General features: G+C 38.6%; 1 long non-coding RNA gene across 1 annotated transcript in view; it reads right to left on the bottom strand.

Moving 5' to 3' along the window:
- Positions 1-16,259, bottom strand: part of LOC135969537 (uncharacterized) — a 164,858-nt gene that overhangs the window by 29,454 nt on the left and 119,145 nt on the right. Inside the window, exon 2 of the long non-coding RNA XR_010584798.1 lies at positions 14,703-14,807. This is a non-coding gene — a long non-coding RNA (uncharacterized lncRNA). The remainder of the gene's footprint in view (positions 1-14,702; positions 14,808-16,259) is intronic.

The raw sequence follows: 16,259 nt of genomic DNA, 5'->3' as shown, positions 1-16,259 counted from the left end.
GGATGGGCGCGGTGGCTCATGCCTATAATCCCAGCATTTTGTGAGGCCGACGTGGGCAAATCACGAGGTCAAGAGATTGAGACCATCCTGGCCAACATGGTGAAAACCAGTCTCTATTAAAAATACAAAAATTAGCTGGGCATGGTGGTGCACGCCTGTAGTCCCGGCTACTCTGGAGGCTGAGGAAGGATAACTTGAATCCGGGAGGTGGAGGTTACAGTGAGCAGAGATCACACCACTGCACTCCAGCCTGGCAGCAGAGCGAGACTCCATTTAAAAAAAGAAAAGAAAAAAAAAAAAAAAAAAGGGAAAACCAATAGTTATGTAATTCACCACAAATGATAATGGAACATGAAAAATATATATCCATTATTTAGTCTCTAGCTCCAAATCAGATTAGTAACAAGAGAAAGATATAAGCCATGATGAATCTCCTCCTCTGACCTGCACAGGAACTTGGGGGCTTTCAGTCCCACCCCTGCCCTGTCCCTTTCAAGTTCATGAGCTGCCTAAAGCCTTTGTTCAAAGAAAGCAGCCTCATGAGTTACTAAGTATATTTAGCTAAGATCGTGAGTGTCTACTAAGCACCTTGACCTCTCTTCCCAAATTAAACATCTCACCATGAAAAACCTAGGAACTTAGGAGGTACCTTCAGATACATGGGCTTTAAAAGAGACAGGTAAGATTTGATTCCATCCCTACCACTTAGTTGTTTATGACATTAGAGAATATAGTAAGAACTTCAGGTCATCCCTTGCTATCCAGTCTCACCTTTTTCTACAAAAATAGAATTTTTATTTTGACACATTGCCACCCAGAATACCGATAATGTAATATTCCCAGCTTTCCTTGCAACTAATTCCTTTATGTCCTATATGACTAATTCTGCCCAGTTTAAATGAAAATGTCTTATGAGCAATTTCTCATAACTTCCTGAAGAGTACACCTTCCAGGTATACTCTTTGCCCCTTGTTAATCATCCTTTCCTCAATCCTGTTGCCTAAAACACAGATCCCTCCAGAAACAATGAGACTAATGGTCACACCCAGTAGACGTCAGAATGGTGAACTAGTAAGAACCTTGGTCTCTGTGGACTTAGAACAGAGCCACACTCTACCATCCAAACCCTGGACTAACATCTCTGCATATTTACATGATAGAGAAATAAGCTTCCAAATTGCTTGTCATTTTAAGGTTTTCTTCTATTTGCATTCAAACCTAATCTGAACTAACTCAGTCAAGTTATATAAAATAATAATAATAGTATGTATATAGCTCAGAGGTTTATTTTGAGGATCACATGAGAAAATGTGTGCAAATACAAACCCTGGATAGTAAGAATTAAATGGTAATCATTATTGTTAATATTATGACTGTATTTCTTGCCTATTGAAGACAATTTTCTTGTCAGGCCTTGTCTAGGAATTACGATTTTTGAGGCATTTCTTCAGACTAAGACATTATTAGAAAAGATGTAAATAGTCTTATCGAATTGCTGTGGTCTTCATGGCCAAGGCTATTTCTTTCTCCATACTAACAGAATTTTGTATAAAGAATAAAGGATTAGGGTTAGACTGCCCAGAAATTAGACTACCAGCTTTTTTTTTCTAACTCATCTTTTCCCATATCTATTATCAGTCATAAGTGCTCTTGTCAATTAGAATATTATTGTATGATATTGTTCAGTTTTCAAGAATACAGTCTGTTTTAAATTATGCTTAAATACATTTTACTTTAGGATTGTCACTTCCTGGCACCTTAGAGCTGTTAGCAAATTATCTCCAAATCAAAACATAAAATGGATTATTTCTGGGAAGGGTTCTGAACAAGTGTATGCTGACTCTCTCGCCTTTGTTACTAAATAATTTAGAATATAACTTTTCTCCCTACTCATCACAGAGGTATAACGTTAAGTGCAAAATGAGTAGTGCTGAATCACGGGAGAGAGAAATTGCTGAGAATTGCACAAGCCAAGGAAATTGTCACCAAAGGGACAGAACTTGACAGAAGAGTAAGATTTAGATTAAAAAAAGAAAAACGGAGCATTATAGTTAAGGGTACTAGTATGTACAAATGGACAGAGACAAGAGAGTAAGCCAACCTCACTGAAGCAGCATTTTTATAGAAAGGCAGTCTTGGGTGTCGAAAAGGTACACTGAGATTGGAATGTGAGAAGCCTAGAATGCTAAGCGAAGAAATTCGGACTTTCGAGTCAATAGACAGCAACAAATGGGTGTTGAGCAAAAATGTGAATGAACAAAATGATGGACTAACTTGTGGCAGTTAACTAGATTAATGTGAAGTGAAAAAGATAAAGAAAATGACTTAGGATACTTTTAAAAAACAGCTTTATTCGATATAATTCACATAACATAAAATTCACCAACTTAAAGTCTACAATTTGATGATTTTTAGTATATTCAGATATTGTGCAACCATCATCACAATCTAAATTTAGAATATTTTTGTTTCTCCCTGAAAGAAATCTTGTACTCATTAGCAGCCAATCTCACTTTTCACTACCTCATCAGCCCTTGCAACCAATAATCAAGAGACTTAATGTCTCTATAAATCTGCATATGTTAGACATTTCATATAAATGGAATCACATGACATATAGTCCCTTATGACTGGCTTCTTTCACTTAGCATAATGTTTCTGAGAGTCATCTATGTTGTAGCATGTATCAATATTTTATTTCTTTTTATTTCCTAATAATAACCCATAACATGCATATACCACAATTTATCTATTCATCAATTGATTGACATTTTGATTCCACTTTTAAACAACTATAAATAATGCTGCCATGAACATTTTTGCTCAAGTTTTCATATGGATATATGTTGTTATTTCCTTTGAGTATATACATAGGATATTGCTGGGTCATATGATAACTTTCTTTAGCATTCTGAGGAATGGTGAAACTGTGTTCCAAAGTAGCTACACCATATTGAATTTCTACCAGCAAAGTATAAGGGTTTTAATTTCTCCACATCTTTGAAAACACTTGCAATTGTCTGCTTTTCTGAATATAGCCATCCTCGCAGGTAGGTGTGAAGTGGTATCTCATTGCATTTCCCTAATGACTAATAATGTTGAGCATCCATTAATGTGCTTATTGTCCCTCTGTACATCTTCTTCGGAGAAATGTCTATTCAGATCCTTGTGTTGTCTTTTTATTACTGAATTGTAAGAGTTATTTACAACTTAGTTATGTATTCTAGATGTAAGTCCCTTATCAGGTATCTGACTTGCAAATATTTACTCTCATTCTGTGGATTGCATTTTTACTTTCTTGAAGTGAAAAGTAAAATTTTAACTATTTTTTCTTCTGTTTCTTTTGCTTTTACTGTCTATCTCAAGCATCTATGCTTACCTTTCTTCTAGGAGTTTTATAATTTTAGCTCTTACATTTGGGTCTACAATCCTTTTTGAGTTAACTTTGTTACATACGTGGTATAAGGTAGGGATACAACTTTCTGTTTTCACATGTGGATACCCAGTTGCCCTATCACCATTTGTTAAAATAGTAGATTTGCACATACAACCTAAGTGTGTAATAATAAGATCCTGACAATAGTAATGGGAACCACTAGGAAAGCTTTATAAAGAATATAGACTAGTGGTCAGGCAATGGTGAGGCAGGAGATATGTATGACCAGGTAACAAGTTGAGTAGTGTCACCGCCATTAATATGAATAGGAAAGTCAGGGAGGAAGAAGTTTTTAGAATAAGATGAGCCTGATTTTGGACACGTGCGTTCGTGTTGCCCAAGTGAAAATGCATAAAACATCTGAGAAGATGCCAAATGGTAATGTAATGCTGAGAGTATCCTTCGTGGATATGCTAATTAAGTACTTTTCCAGAGGAAAAATTTAGAGATTAAACAATACCAAGAGCAACAATTTTATAAAGAGAAAAATAAGAGGCAGAATAAAATATATTTTAAGTAATTTATTATGCAAGTTGCCCATTCACCCCTTCAACAAATGTTTATAGTATCCCTAACATATACCAAGAACTACACCAAGTACCCAGTGCCAAAAGAAACAACAATTGACAGGCCTTTGTCTTCATGACACTTTCCATCTAGAGCAGCAAGATAGACAACTCACTGAACAATTGCAGTGCAATGATAAATGCGTGATGAAGAAAGACCAATGTGCAACAGAAAGCACTCAGCCCCATCCAAGGGTATCTTTAAAAGTGTTGGATGAATTTTTGCCGAACTTGAAACCTAAAGATTTAACAGAAAAAAAACAAAGAAAAAAGCAGGAGGTTCGGGGGAAGCATTCCAGGTAGAGGAAATAGAACATGTAAAGAATGGAACATACAGAATTTGCTCATTGGAAAAACTGCCAAAAGATGTCTGTCCTGGCCAGAGGCTCAACCCCAGAAGATAGGTGGTAGGAGGTGAGGTGAGACAGACAAGCAGCTAAATCATGAAAGGCCTGCTCAACTGTCCTCACGTCTCCTGAACTTGCTCTCTTCTTTCATCAGAAAGTTCTATCACTCAGCCTTTATCTTTTCTCACTCACCAGAACCAGTGCTCAGCTTCAACCTCAGGCTCTGCCTCCTTTAACACCTGGACACCTACCCTTGGACGTGTCCCTCTGCTTGGGTCACTGTCCTCACCTACTCCATTTGTTTCCCTGTTAATACTAAAGAGTAGCATAAGAACCATGAGAACCATTGCTAGAGTTGGACTAATTCACTCAGTCCAGGGGCTGGCCAGCTCCCCATAGCAGCTTATCTGTTGAAGTGCTGTACCTATAACCACTCCTCAGCTTCTCCTGAAATGGTGATACCACTGCATGACAAATCCTTTCTCTCTGTGCTGGCAGAGATACCCACCTCTCTTTGTCCTGCATTGGACATAGTTTTAAAGAATAGACTGGCATAGGGAAAAGAGCTTCCATTTTGAATCTGACAAGGCTGAATTCCAATACTAGCTTTGCCACTCATTGGCTATGTGGGCATGCATGACTGACTTAATCTGAGTACTGGTTTCCTGACCTGCAAAATCAGGATAATGCTTATTCAGGAGTTAGCATTTTAAATGAGAGAGATATGCAAAGGGTGTGGCATGTAGTAAGTATTTAATTAATGTTGGTTTGTTTTCTTTCTGTATATGGCAAAGAGTTTCCCTTCTATGCCTCATATTTCTGCCTGGGCTCTCCAGTGTTTCCTCTCCCCTAGGACTTGGATCCCTAAATTACCCACCATTCATATTTTACTTCCTATTGTGTCTTGCCCTTTAACCACACACACACACATGCTTCTCCAGTCTTGAAAATATCTCAGTCTAATGTCCACCTCCTTTTCTCTTTTCTGTCTTTCTCTCTCTACATCTAACTCTCTCTTTCCCTCTTCTCTCCTACTTTTCTCTCCCTTCTTTCTCTTTGTGTCTATCTCTCTCTCTTTCCCTTTTCCCTCCTAATTTTCTCTCTCTCTCTTTCTCTCTCTCTCTGCCCTCCTCCTCTGTCACATTTCCAGCTTTTCAAATGAATTTTCTATACTCCTATTTCCTTACCACCCTCTTTCCTTTTCATTGCCTACTATCAAGTGTTTACTCCTTTTCTTGTTCTGAAACCTCTCTTTGGGAACTCCTTTCCCTGTTCTGAAACCTCACTGCCAAAAAAGGATGGCTTTTTCTCTTGATATCACACACACACAACACACACACACATTACAAGATGTGCCTTGACATGAAGACAAATCACCGGGAACAAAATCCTCTGTTTGGTTTAATATCTCGCTGAGTGGTTGTTGTCTACTCTGAGGATATACATGTATTTCATGTCCAGTTTAATGAACTGATACAGAGATCAGAGATCTTGGGCTGCCTATAAGAAAAATGGTGCAACCCTTGATAGGAGGACTGCTAGAAAATTCTATAAATGAGTAATAATTATAGAGCATGAATCAAAACAAATGCAAACCAAACAAAAACACAAACTGAAATAAAATTTGCCTTGGACACATGATTTAAGAAAGAGAATAAAGTAGGTGATTGATTTAAAAGTTGAAATTGAAAAATAGAGGTTCTTGACAAAGAAAGTTCAAGTTAGAAATGTCAGATTTTCAGCATTATATTTTAAATTTATTTTAATGTAAAAATAATTCAAGTTGAGTTGTTTGTTTTGAAAACTTGCCTCATGCCTTCACATTCTATTTTATCTGGGAAATAGATGTAAAAATAGCTCATTGCTACCTGCATAGAAGTGGCTATGGACTTCATGGGGATGGTGGCCCCTTATGTCCTCTATGTTTGAAGCAGAGGGGTTAATGGATGTCTGCACTGTGCCTTATGGAAAGGGAAGGAGGCCTGGGGAAAAGGGGAGGTTCAGGGAGAGGAAAAAGGAGGCAGAAAGAGGTGGAGTGTGGAGGAGACAGATGGTTCTGGGTGGGTTCTGAGTGAGGGAACTGGAGGTAAACTGCTCTTGTCACGTCCTGCTGAGCACTTAGACAGTGGCTTCAGAATCAATTATCCCCACCCTACAAAGTTCTCATTCACTGGGTAAGAGGTTTGGGACCTTCCTGCTGATGCCCAGGGGAAGATTTAGTCAGAGCTAAGACATACTCTGGATTCTGGTTACCAGACTGGGGGGAAGGGAGAGGTCAGAAGTGCCGACATTTAAATCTGAGTGTAAGTAGAACAGCAACCAGACAGTGAGATCAACAAAGGTTGTAAATCCAAAATAAAGAACATGACAGGAAAGTGAGAGTATTTAAGCTCTGATCAGCATTAGAAAGAGCCATGAAATTTGTTTAGGAGAGCAATGGAATAAAGTAGAGAAAGCAAGGAACTGGGAATCTGAAGACTTAGCTTTCTACCTAGACTGTACCATGGGCTGCGTGTTTGATCTTGAAGAAGTCACTTCGTTTTTAAGTTTCTCTCTCTCTTTCTCCTCTCTCTCTTTCTCTCTCTCTCTCTCTCTTTCTTTCTGTCTTTCTCTCAAGTTCTTAACTTCTCCAAGCCAGAAAGTCTTCATCTGTAAAATAGATGAAATAACAGAACCTTTCCCATTAGAATGTTTTAAGAATTAAATGGGACAACCCACGCAAAGTCCCTAGCACACAGTAAGCATTCAATAAATATTGACTGTTATTCCTGTTGTCACTCATCTTATTGTTTCTATCTCATAGAGATTCTGTGCAGTCCCGTCAGATGAGATAATATGTATAAGCTGGAGCGTGGCTCCACTGGTGATATCTCACCTTTCTAGAAGTTTATCTTAACCACCTGATCTAATCACCCTCATCCCTCACTTGATGTCTGAGGAAACATCAATCTGAAACCCATGACAAGCTGCTGGCAGCCCAACATTGATGTTACTCCAGTGAATTTTCTGAAAAGGGAAGGTGGTGCTCATCCAAGGGAGATGAAAGTGACGGAAACACTGAGGGCCATCCGGCTACCTCAGCTGGACTCTGGTAACATACCCTCCTAGCTGTCCAGTTAAGATCAACTCAGTGTGGCCAAGAGGAAAGTCTGCCAGGTTCAAGTATTAATAAAACAAAATGTACAAATTCACACATGCAGAAGAGAAAAGAATGAAGAGAATTAAACCCTAAATTTGGTAATGATTATATATGGCTTAGGGAAAATTTTTATTTTACTCTTTGTATTTTTCTGATTCCCAAATGTCCTGCAATGCACTGGTGTTGGTGAGATAATAAAAAAAAGTTATAAAAGACAAAATTTATAGGCTGACTCTGATGTTATAAAGAGAAGAGACATGAGTCTGTACTATTTGGGGAAAGTACGGATGAGGAAATTTGAAGCTGTACCCAAAGTAGTTTTTTCATTGTATCCTTTCTCTCTGTTTCCACAGTCACGTATCTCCCTGTTCTGGATTTGTATCACTAGATTATTGTAAACAATCTTGCAATTTATTTCCTCACTTCCAAACTTTACTCAAGACAGCCTCTCCCACACAGAAACAGCACATCCTCCTGCAAACACCGTCTTTGCCTGTCAATCTCCTCTTTAGTCACTTGTAATGATGTCCTGTCACATCAGATTTCACTCAGAAGTTGTCTAGTATTCAGTAGCTTTTCTTAACTATTCCTTTGCAATATTTTCTTCTCCACTCCTACTTCTCACTAAAACTTAATGAGGCCTCTGTGTTTCAGTGCTTCTCAAAGTGCAGTCTCCAGACCAACAGTGTAAGTATCACTTGGGAACTTGTTAGAAATGCCTAGGCTTGAGTGCCACCCTAGACCTACTCAATCAGAAACTCCATGTTTTAACATCCAGGTGTTTCTGGTACACGTGAATCTTGGAGGAGCTCTGAGCTAAACCAAACTGCTGGATTTCTTCAAACCTTGTTTCTTCATTTACACCTGGTTGTCTTTATTCATGGTTTGGAGGCTTGTAATGTGTCCACTTGGGTAGGATTAACTCCATTTCCCAGAATTTCCTAACCTGTAGGTTTCTGCATAGATTGGGCCATGAGAGCTTGTAGTAGAAGATTGGGAGAGTGGAAGTGCTGCAGTAGTCATTTATTTCGTAGCTCACACATGGTGTCACTTACCTGCTGACTCACATCCTGGGTATGGAGCAGAAGCTGAGTGTGCTGCAGTTCTACAGTCCTCTAAACTCTCCTTTACCTTATCTGACCCCTGGGCCAGGCAGACATTCAGCTTCATAACAAAAGGCACCATCTTCTCCTGTGGATACTCAAGGTCACAGGCAGTGAGAACCACAAGCTTTTATGGGTCCCAACTTGTCTTTGTTCTCTCTACTTTATACCCATATTCTCTTCCCCACTGAATGTCCCATGGACTCCAATCTCCACATCAGATGCAAAGACAACAGCCTTACAGCCTGAGCTGCAGTTGAGGTAGATGTCTCCTCCCACGCACAAAAGTGAAGGGCAGAGGCATAGGGAGTGGTTTATTTGCCCCCCACCACAGGCCTCTGCCCCCATTTATTCCCCAATTTCTCCTCCACATTATTGCATGCTCATGGAAACTCAGCTCAAATCCAAGCTCCAGGAAGCCTTCCAGATGAACCCTATTCCAATTCTGTTCTGTCTTTTCTAATTCTGAAAGGCATGCTGCCCTCCTTTGCATTCTGTCTGGTAATTATTCTCAAGCTGTTTCACATATCTTTGTTTGTCTCCATATCTAGATTATGAGCAACTTTCAGCTATATTATATTCGTTACAGTTTGTAATGAACAACCTTCTCTTCCCAGGCTTCACATTCTTCCTGGACTTTCGCCTTCACTCCCAATGTTTCATATCAAAGCTGATGACTTTCAAACATCTATCTTCTATATTAATCTATTCCCTGAATTTCAAGCCACAAATCCAATTGCCTGCCAGTCGTCTACATATAGACGTCCCTCAGGAACCTCATTTTTATTAACATGTCCAAAACTAAGCTTGTCAGTAGCCAATATCAGTGTTCTCGTGTTTCCAACTCAGGAGAACTGCACATGCATCCATCCAGCTGGCCAAATCCAAGCTATGACCTGAGTGTTATCCTGGAGGCCTCACTCTTCTTTTTTCCCTAAACCCAATCCTATTACTAAATCATCTAAATTCTTCCTTCTTGTGTCTATTCGCCTTTTTCCTTATATCACATACAATATGCATAGTGACTAAAACCATGGACTGAAGAAAAAGGCTTAGGTAGACTTAAATTCCAGTTTTACTGGTTACTGCTTAGTAAGCCTCGATTTCTTTATCTGTAAAATGGTAAAGTAATAGTACCTATCTCAAATGATTGTTGTGTCTATAAATACAGACGATTCTCATGAAGCCATATATAGCCCCATCACATGGCAAATAATCGATAAATATTAGCTATTATGATTCTTTCTGCTATTACTCTAAGCCAGATCACTTTCTCTTTCCTCGATTATATAACAGTTTCCTAATTAGTCTTCTTGCTCTGAAACTTCCTCTTCTCTCTGAATTACAAATGTAGACTCTAATAAAGTGTCATAAGCATCCTCTGAAATACCATTAATTGTTCCTCCAAATGCCACATATATTTTAGAATGGTATTTTAAGTATCTGAATGTTTTGGATGGGATAAACCCGATGAACAATTTGCCAAGAGCTAGTGACTTTGACACGAGGCCCAAATTCTGCCTTTTGGAATGTGAAGTATGAGAGGCACCGATTCACACAGACTTCCAGGAATAACCCTGAGGATCCTCATAATTCCATCACGTAGGTAAGCAGTACTGCTCCTAAGTTACAAAACAGGTCCATTTTTCTGAGGCAGCCTATGGATGCCTGTGACTTTTCTACTTTTCTCTATCACCTAGACCGGAATGTCCTAGGATTGCATCAAGAAGATTCACCATATTCTTGTGAAGAGATATGCCTTCCCATAGCAATAAGTGACTGTGACTGAGACAGACAAACTTAACAGCTGCACAGCAGATGGCTCTCCGTTGTGTTTTAGGTGACTGCTTCTATCGAGTATTATAAAATTGGATGAAATTCTGCCAATTTCCTCTCACAATTATAGAAGTGTGGAGTGAGGAAGTAAAAAGATTTAGTATTCATTAGAGTGAACATCCTTAATAAAATCTTCACTTTCCGTTTAAAAAAAAAGAGCTACATGTTTTCTTATAGCACCAGAACACTTTATTTGTACCTCTAATGAGGTCTGTCCTAAATTAAAATGATTTATATATGTTGCTTACCTTCCCCACTAGACTGTGAGCAACTTGAAGACAATTGCATGTCTGATTCATCTTTGTATTCCAGCACCTAGCACACTTTTTTGCCCACAGTGTGTGCTCGGTGAATACTGAATTAATGAACAACCAGATGAATAAATGTGCCATTAAAATTTTCATAATTAAATCATACTTTATAATGAAGTGGAGCAAGTCACTATTTAAAGGTACTCTGTGGAAAATTGTTATATGTAATGCCAAATCTTCTCACTGTTTATCATATATTTCAGATATTAAGTTTACTTAATATAATACAATTAAAAATGCACAGATTGAGCATCTGTTACCTTTCATTGATTGCTAAAGTACTGAAATACAAAGAAGAATGAGACATGGTCCCTCTGGTAAATGTTATTTTCTGCTCTTTCATTTTTTTGACTTTTGTGACAGAATCTTGGTCTGTCACCCAGGCTGGAATGCAGTGGTATGATCATGGTTCACTGCAGCTTCCAATTCCTGGGCTCAAGCAATCCTTCTGCCTCAGTCTCTTGAGTAGCTGGGACTACAAGCGCATACCACCAAGCCTGTCTATTATTTTTCTTTCTGTAGAGATGGGGTCTTGCTATGTTGCCCAGGCTAGTCTTGAACTCTTGGTCTCAAGCAGTCCTCCCACCTTGCCCTCCCAAAGTGCTGGGCTTACGGGTATGAGCCACTGCACCCTACCTGCCTTTTATAACATGGTTTACTGACATTCTTTCCATGGAGTGGCAGGGTCCATGTGCCCATCCCCCTACACACGTGCAAATATGAGCAAGAGTTTGTGGCTACTCTATATAACATGCTATGTGACTGAGGCTAGATTACATAAGGAATTCAGCTTCTGTCTGGCTCTCTCAATCAGGACATTCCCGCACTTGGAAGACAGCTGCCATGCTGTGGGAAAGCCTGTTCATGTGGACAGTGGAGAGGCCACATTAGAGAGATCCATATGAAGAGGAGCTGAGGTTCTCAGTGAATGGACAGATGCAACCATCAAATAGCTAAGTGAATAAGCCTTTATATCAGGGCTTCTCTACCTTGGCATGATTGACATTCTGGGAGGGGCAATTCTTTGGGTGCGGGAGGGGGTGTGTGGTGGCGGAGTGGGGTGGTCACTGTGCATTTTAGGACGTTTAGCAGTATCCCTGGCCTTTACTTACCAGATGTCAGTAGCACCCTTTCCCCAGATTGTGACAACCAAAAGTTATTCCAGACATTGCCAAATATTCCCTGGAGATGAGACAAAAATCACACCCACTTGAGATCCACTCTAGCTTTAGATGATTCCAGCACAAATCCTTGAGCTGCCACAGCTAAGCTGAAGTGGGCAATAATCAAGCTATCCCTACTGAGCCCTACTCAAGCTGGAGAATGTCAAGCTGAATAGATATCATTGTTTTTTGTAAGTCATTAAGATGGTTTGTTTTAAAACATTACATAATAAGAACTGTTCCTGACTTCAAGAGATGGTTTTTCCCTTTCAGGGTAGAAAGGAACTATATAACCAAATAATCACCATTTGACATCAGACCCTTACAAAATCTACTATAAAGTTTTACTTGTGAGGTACACCCTGAATATATGTATGTGTGTAAAATTATGCATGCATACATAGAGGGACAGCACTCTGATATTGAAGCCCTGGTCTGTGGTCATACTGAGCCATTAAGAGTGTCTATGTTAGCCTAATTTTAGTATATGTAATTATATTGTCTTCCTAATTTGCTCATGCACTTTCAACTGGAAGTGGTCAACACCGGATTCTTAAATAACTCCACATCATTAAGGTTGCCTACAGTAACACACAGCTTGTTTTCCTGTAAGCTACATTAGATGACTCAGTTCCAGAGTATTTGGAACAATTGTGAGATAATGTTCTGAATAGAGCTGTGGCAGGGTCATGTTTGGTCTGCTTGGCACTTTTAGTTTATCTTCATAATCAAGGAAAAATTCTAGATACAAAAATGTGTATATGCCATAGCTCACATAGAATATGTATGCTAAATTCCAAAATTTAGATTTTTTTAAGAATTTAAAATTATGATAAGACATTCTGTGTACCTAGAATTTATTTTATTGCATAATTACAATGAATAATTAAATCTCATCAAGGATAGAAGCTACATCTCATTTACAATAAAGGATATGACAATTATGCATACTCTTGGGCCCTGCGCAGTATATGCTGTGCAGTTAATTCTTACAGCAGTCCAGCAACTGAAGTTCAAAGAGGTTAAATGGCTTGTCCATAGAGCTGGTATGATTTTAAGCCTTATCTCTCTGACTCCTAAACTTGTCTTTCCACAGCACCCGCTCCCTTTATCTTTGTATACTCACTATTCAACACAGTATACAGTATATAAGCAGATAGTCAAATGAGTTTATAGTTATTGATCACAAATAGCTTTGAATCACAAATCACAAACTATTAATCACACATTAACAGTTCTGGATGGAAAGGAAACAATATGGTTTATTAGGTTGATCATTATGATGGTCAATCCATGTTTGTTGATTGCTACACAATAGGTAAGTTACCAAACAAGCAATCATTCTAGGTGCTAAGCCAACTGAACTGGCTTAAGTCTGTGCTGTATGACTGATTGCCTAGCAATCAGCCATTGAATGACAAAACCCATCTCCTATGTAGATGCAGCCTTAAAATGGCCTGCTGTACCAAGTCATTATTTTCCTTTTTATGAAGGCAATGTTGTTTCAGGAAGGGGAAATAGAAGTCAGCATAAGCTCTTTCTCATAAGGAAAGCAATAAACTAGTTGAGAGAGGCAGGCTGAATCTGATGAATCTATGCATAGAATATGCTGATGTATAAGACTGATTTAAAAACAATCCCACTTGAATTGTGTAGTGTTATTAACACAGGATGACACTCACAAAAGCTAAATAAATAAATGAATGACTGAATAACCGATATATAAATAAATAATGAAAATGGTATCCGAAACTAGTCATAGGCGTTGTCAACCGACATCCAATAATATAACTGCCAAATGAACTTGTCAGGAAAATATGTACACGTAGGCCAATTGCAAACAATAACTACTAGTATTTCAAATTGGTTAATGATAACCAGTTGTTTAAATTAAACCTTCTTTTTCCTCTGAACTGCCTTCTGCTTCACTTAAATTGTTATAAACTTTAGTTTCAGACTTAAGAACCAGTATGTAAAGATGGATGACAGCGAGAGAGAGAAATGGTAACCTGAAACAGATGCCCTGTCAATGTTTCATACTCTCAGGCCCTTCCTGGTATTTTATGGCCCTGATTACATAGTTTGGGGCTACACAAACCAGAATCTTTTCACCCTAGCAGGAAGCAGTAGCTAGACGTCTTCTCTCTTCCTGAATAGAAAAAGGTGAAGAAAAGAGAAAGGTTCAATAGTCCTCAACTGTGGGTGGAATAGCCCTCTTGGGGCTGTTTGGAAATATATGAGGGCCTTGGAGTTGCTACAATGGTAGGAAACACCAATGACATTGAAAGAATGGTCACCAGGGAAGGAAAACATTCCTGCAACATACGTCACAGCTTTCCAAAAGGAAGAATTACCTGCACAAAATAACAATAGCACTGAGAAATGTTAGCCAATTCCCTTTCAGAACATCACAAGCCACTTGCTTAATATCAAGGAAAGCTAAACTTCAGCCATGATTTCAAAGAATATGCCAGAATTTGGCTGAAAAACATTCTCTAATTGGAAGCAAAGAAGATTCTTTATGGCAAAAAAAAAAAAAGAAAAAGAAATGAAAAGTCCTTATTGTTATTCCAACAATAACCTCTAAACTCTTCTCAACATTAGGAACAGCACCTCTGAGTCCCTGCAGGCTTCAGAAATTTCAAAAGAAACAAACACTACAATTCCATTTTATCCAAGAACCATCCCCTGCTCAGACAATAAACTTGGTTGAACACACAGTAGATTAACAAAGGAATCCAGGTAGGGTGCAGGGTGCAAAGCTCACTTGAAGCTGCTGTAAAATGTTTCCTTCCTCCTACCTTCAGTCTTGGGGGAGACTGTGGTTCTTGCACATTTCTGGAAAACAATGAATGCTGTTCACTATGCAGGTGGGCTCAGGATTTTAGCAGATGGCAATAGGATGGCTGTAAAAGAGAAAAGAGCTCTTGCAGATGGTATAGTTACTCCTTTCTGTGTGTTTTTTTTTTTTTTCTTTTGGGAGGGGAAAGTGAGAGAAATAGTTGCAAGACAATGCAATAATGCTGCAATGTCCAAAATATTTATTCTCATACATTTTCTGAAATCACTACATTATTACCTTTCATCAACATATTGCAGAGGAGAAATAAAGTGGGAAATGGAGAGAGGACAGGAAGAAAAATCCTTCAACATCTACAACTTTAAATTCATCATCTTCTAGAGTTACCCGTTGTGGACTTGAAGCTTGTGAATGCAATACATTTCCCCGTATTTTTCTTCTCCAAGTGAAATAAGCTAATTACTCTAACTTCTTCTCATAGGCCATTTTTTTTTCCAGCGCTGTGCAATTATTTTTGGTGTTTGACTTCCAGCTATATACATTCTGCTCATCCTGTGATTCTGAGATACTACAAGTTGGTCACAATATTCTGAAAATGGCTTGCCAGGTAGCAGCTGCCTTCACTAGTGATCTCCAGTTAGATGACAACACCACATCTCTTGGCAGTCTTATCCAAAAAAAGGAGGTAGTTAATAAAGCACTCTGATGTAGGTAGTTTCTGACATAGCGTAGGCACAGGTTTTTCACCATAATGAGCAGCCACGATCATTAATTGAGCCACAGATCTGTGAGTCTTCCAAACCTATTTCTTCAGCTCTTACTGACATTGAAAAGATGGCAAGTGGCAAGTTCTCTGCAAAATATTGTCTCCCACAGGTCTGATCCTGGGAAGTCAATCCTCAATGATTGATATCTGCTGCTTTTTCCTACCCTGGCTTTGGGTGAGTGTCCTCAGAGCATTTCCTCTGTCTCTGTACTTTGATATTAGAAAGCGTAGTAAATGATACAGGCCTGTGAGTGAAGTTGATGCCCTTTAATTAGTATTCAGATGATTCGCTCACATTTTCATTTGTATATCATCAATTTAGTAAATATGTAAGAACCTACTGTGAGTCAATCTTGGGATGGTTACTAGTTACAAGGCAACTAGATCAAGGTCTGGCCATAAAGGAACTCAGGTGGAAGAAGATAGATAAGGAAGTCAACAATTACTATGATAAGTTGGTGAGGTGATAGATATTTTAATTAGCTTGATTAAATTTTTCTAAATTCTATACATAGATCAAAACATCATATTATATCTCATAAATATATATATAGTTACCATTTCTCACTTAAAAGTAAATTTTAGAAAAGGTAGTACAATGAAATATAATCAGTACATTATTTAAAAAATGTATAGGGTCTTGTGAGACCACTGTTTCAGCCTGAAGGGTTAGGATCAGAAAAGCTCATAGAGCAGGTAACAAACAGACCCATGAAGAATAATTAGGAATGATCTCATCAGGGATCCAAAAATAGGAAGAGCAAACCATGGGGAAGATGAAGCCCCTAGAAA

The sequence above is a fragment of the Macaca fascicularis genome, chromosome 2 (assembly GCF_037993035.2).
Source record: "Macaca fascicularis isolate 582-1 chromosome 2, T2T-MFA8v1.1".
Classification (NCBI taxonomy): Eukaryota; Metazoa; Chordata; class Mammalia; order Primates; family Cercopithecidae; genus Macaca; species Macaca fascicularis.
The sequence above is the reverse complement of the archived record's forward strand: the minus strand, read 5'-3'. Positions and strand labels throughout refer to the sequence as shown.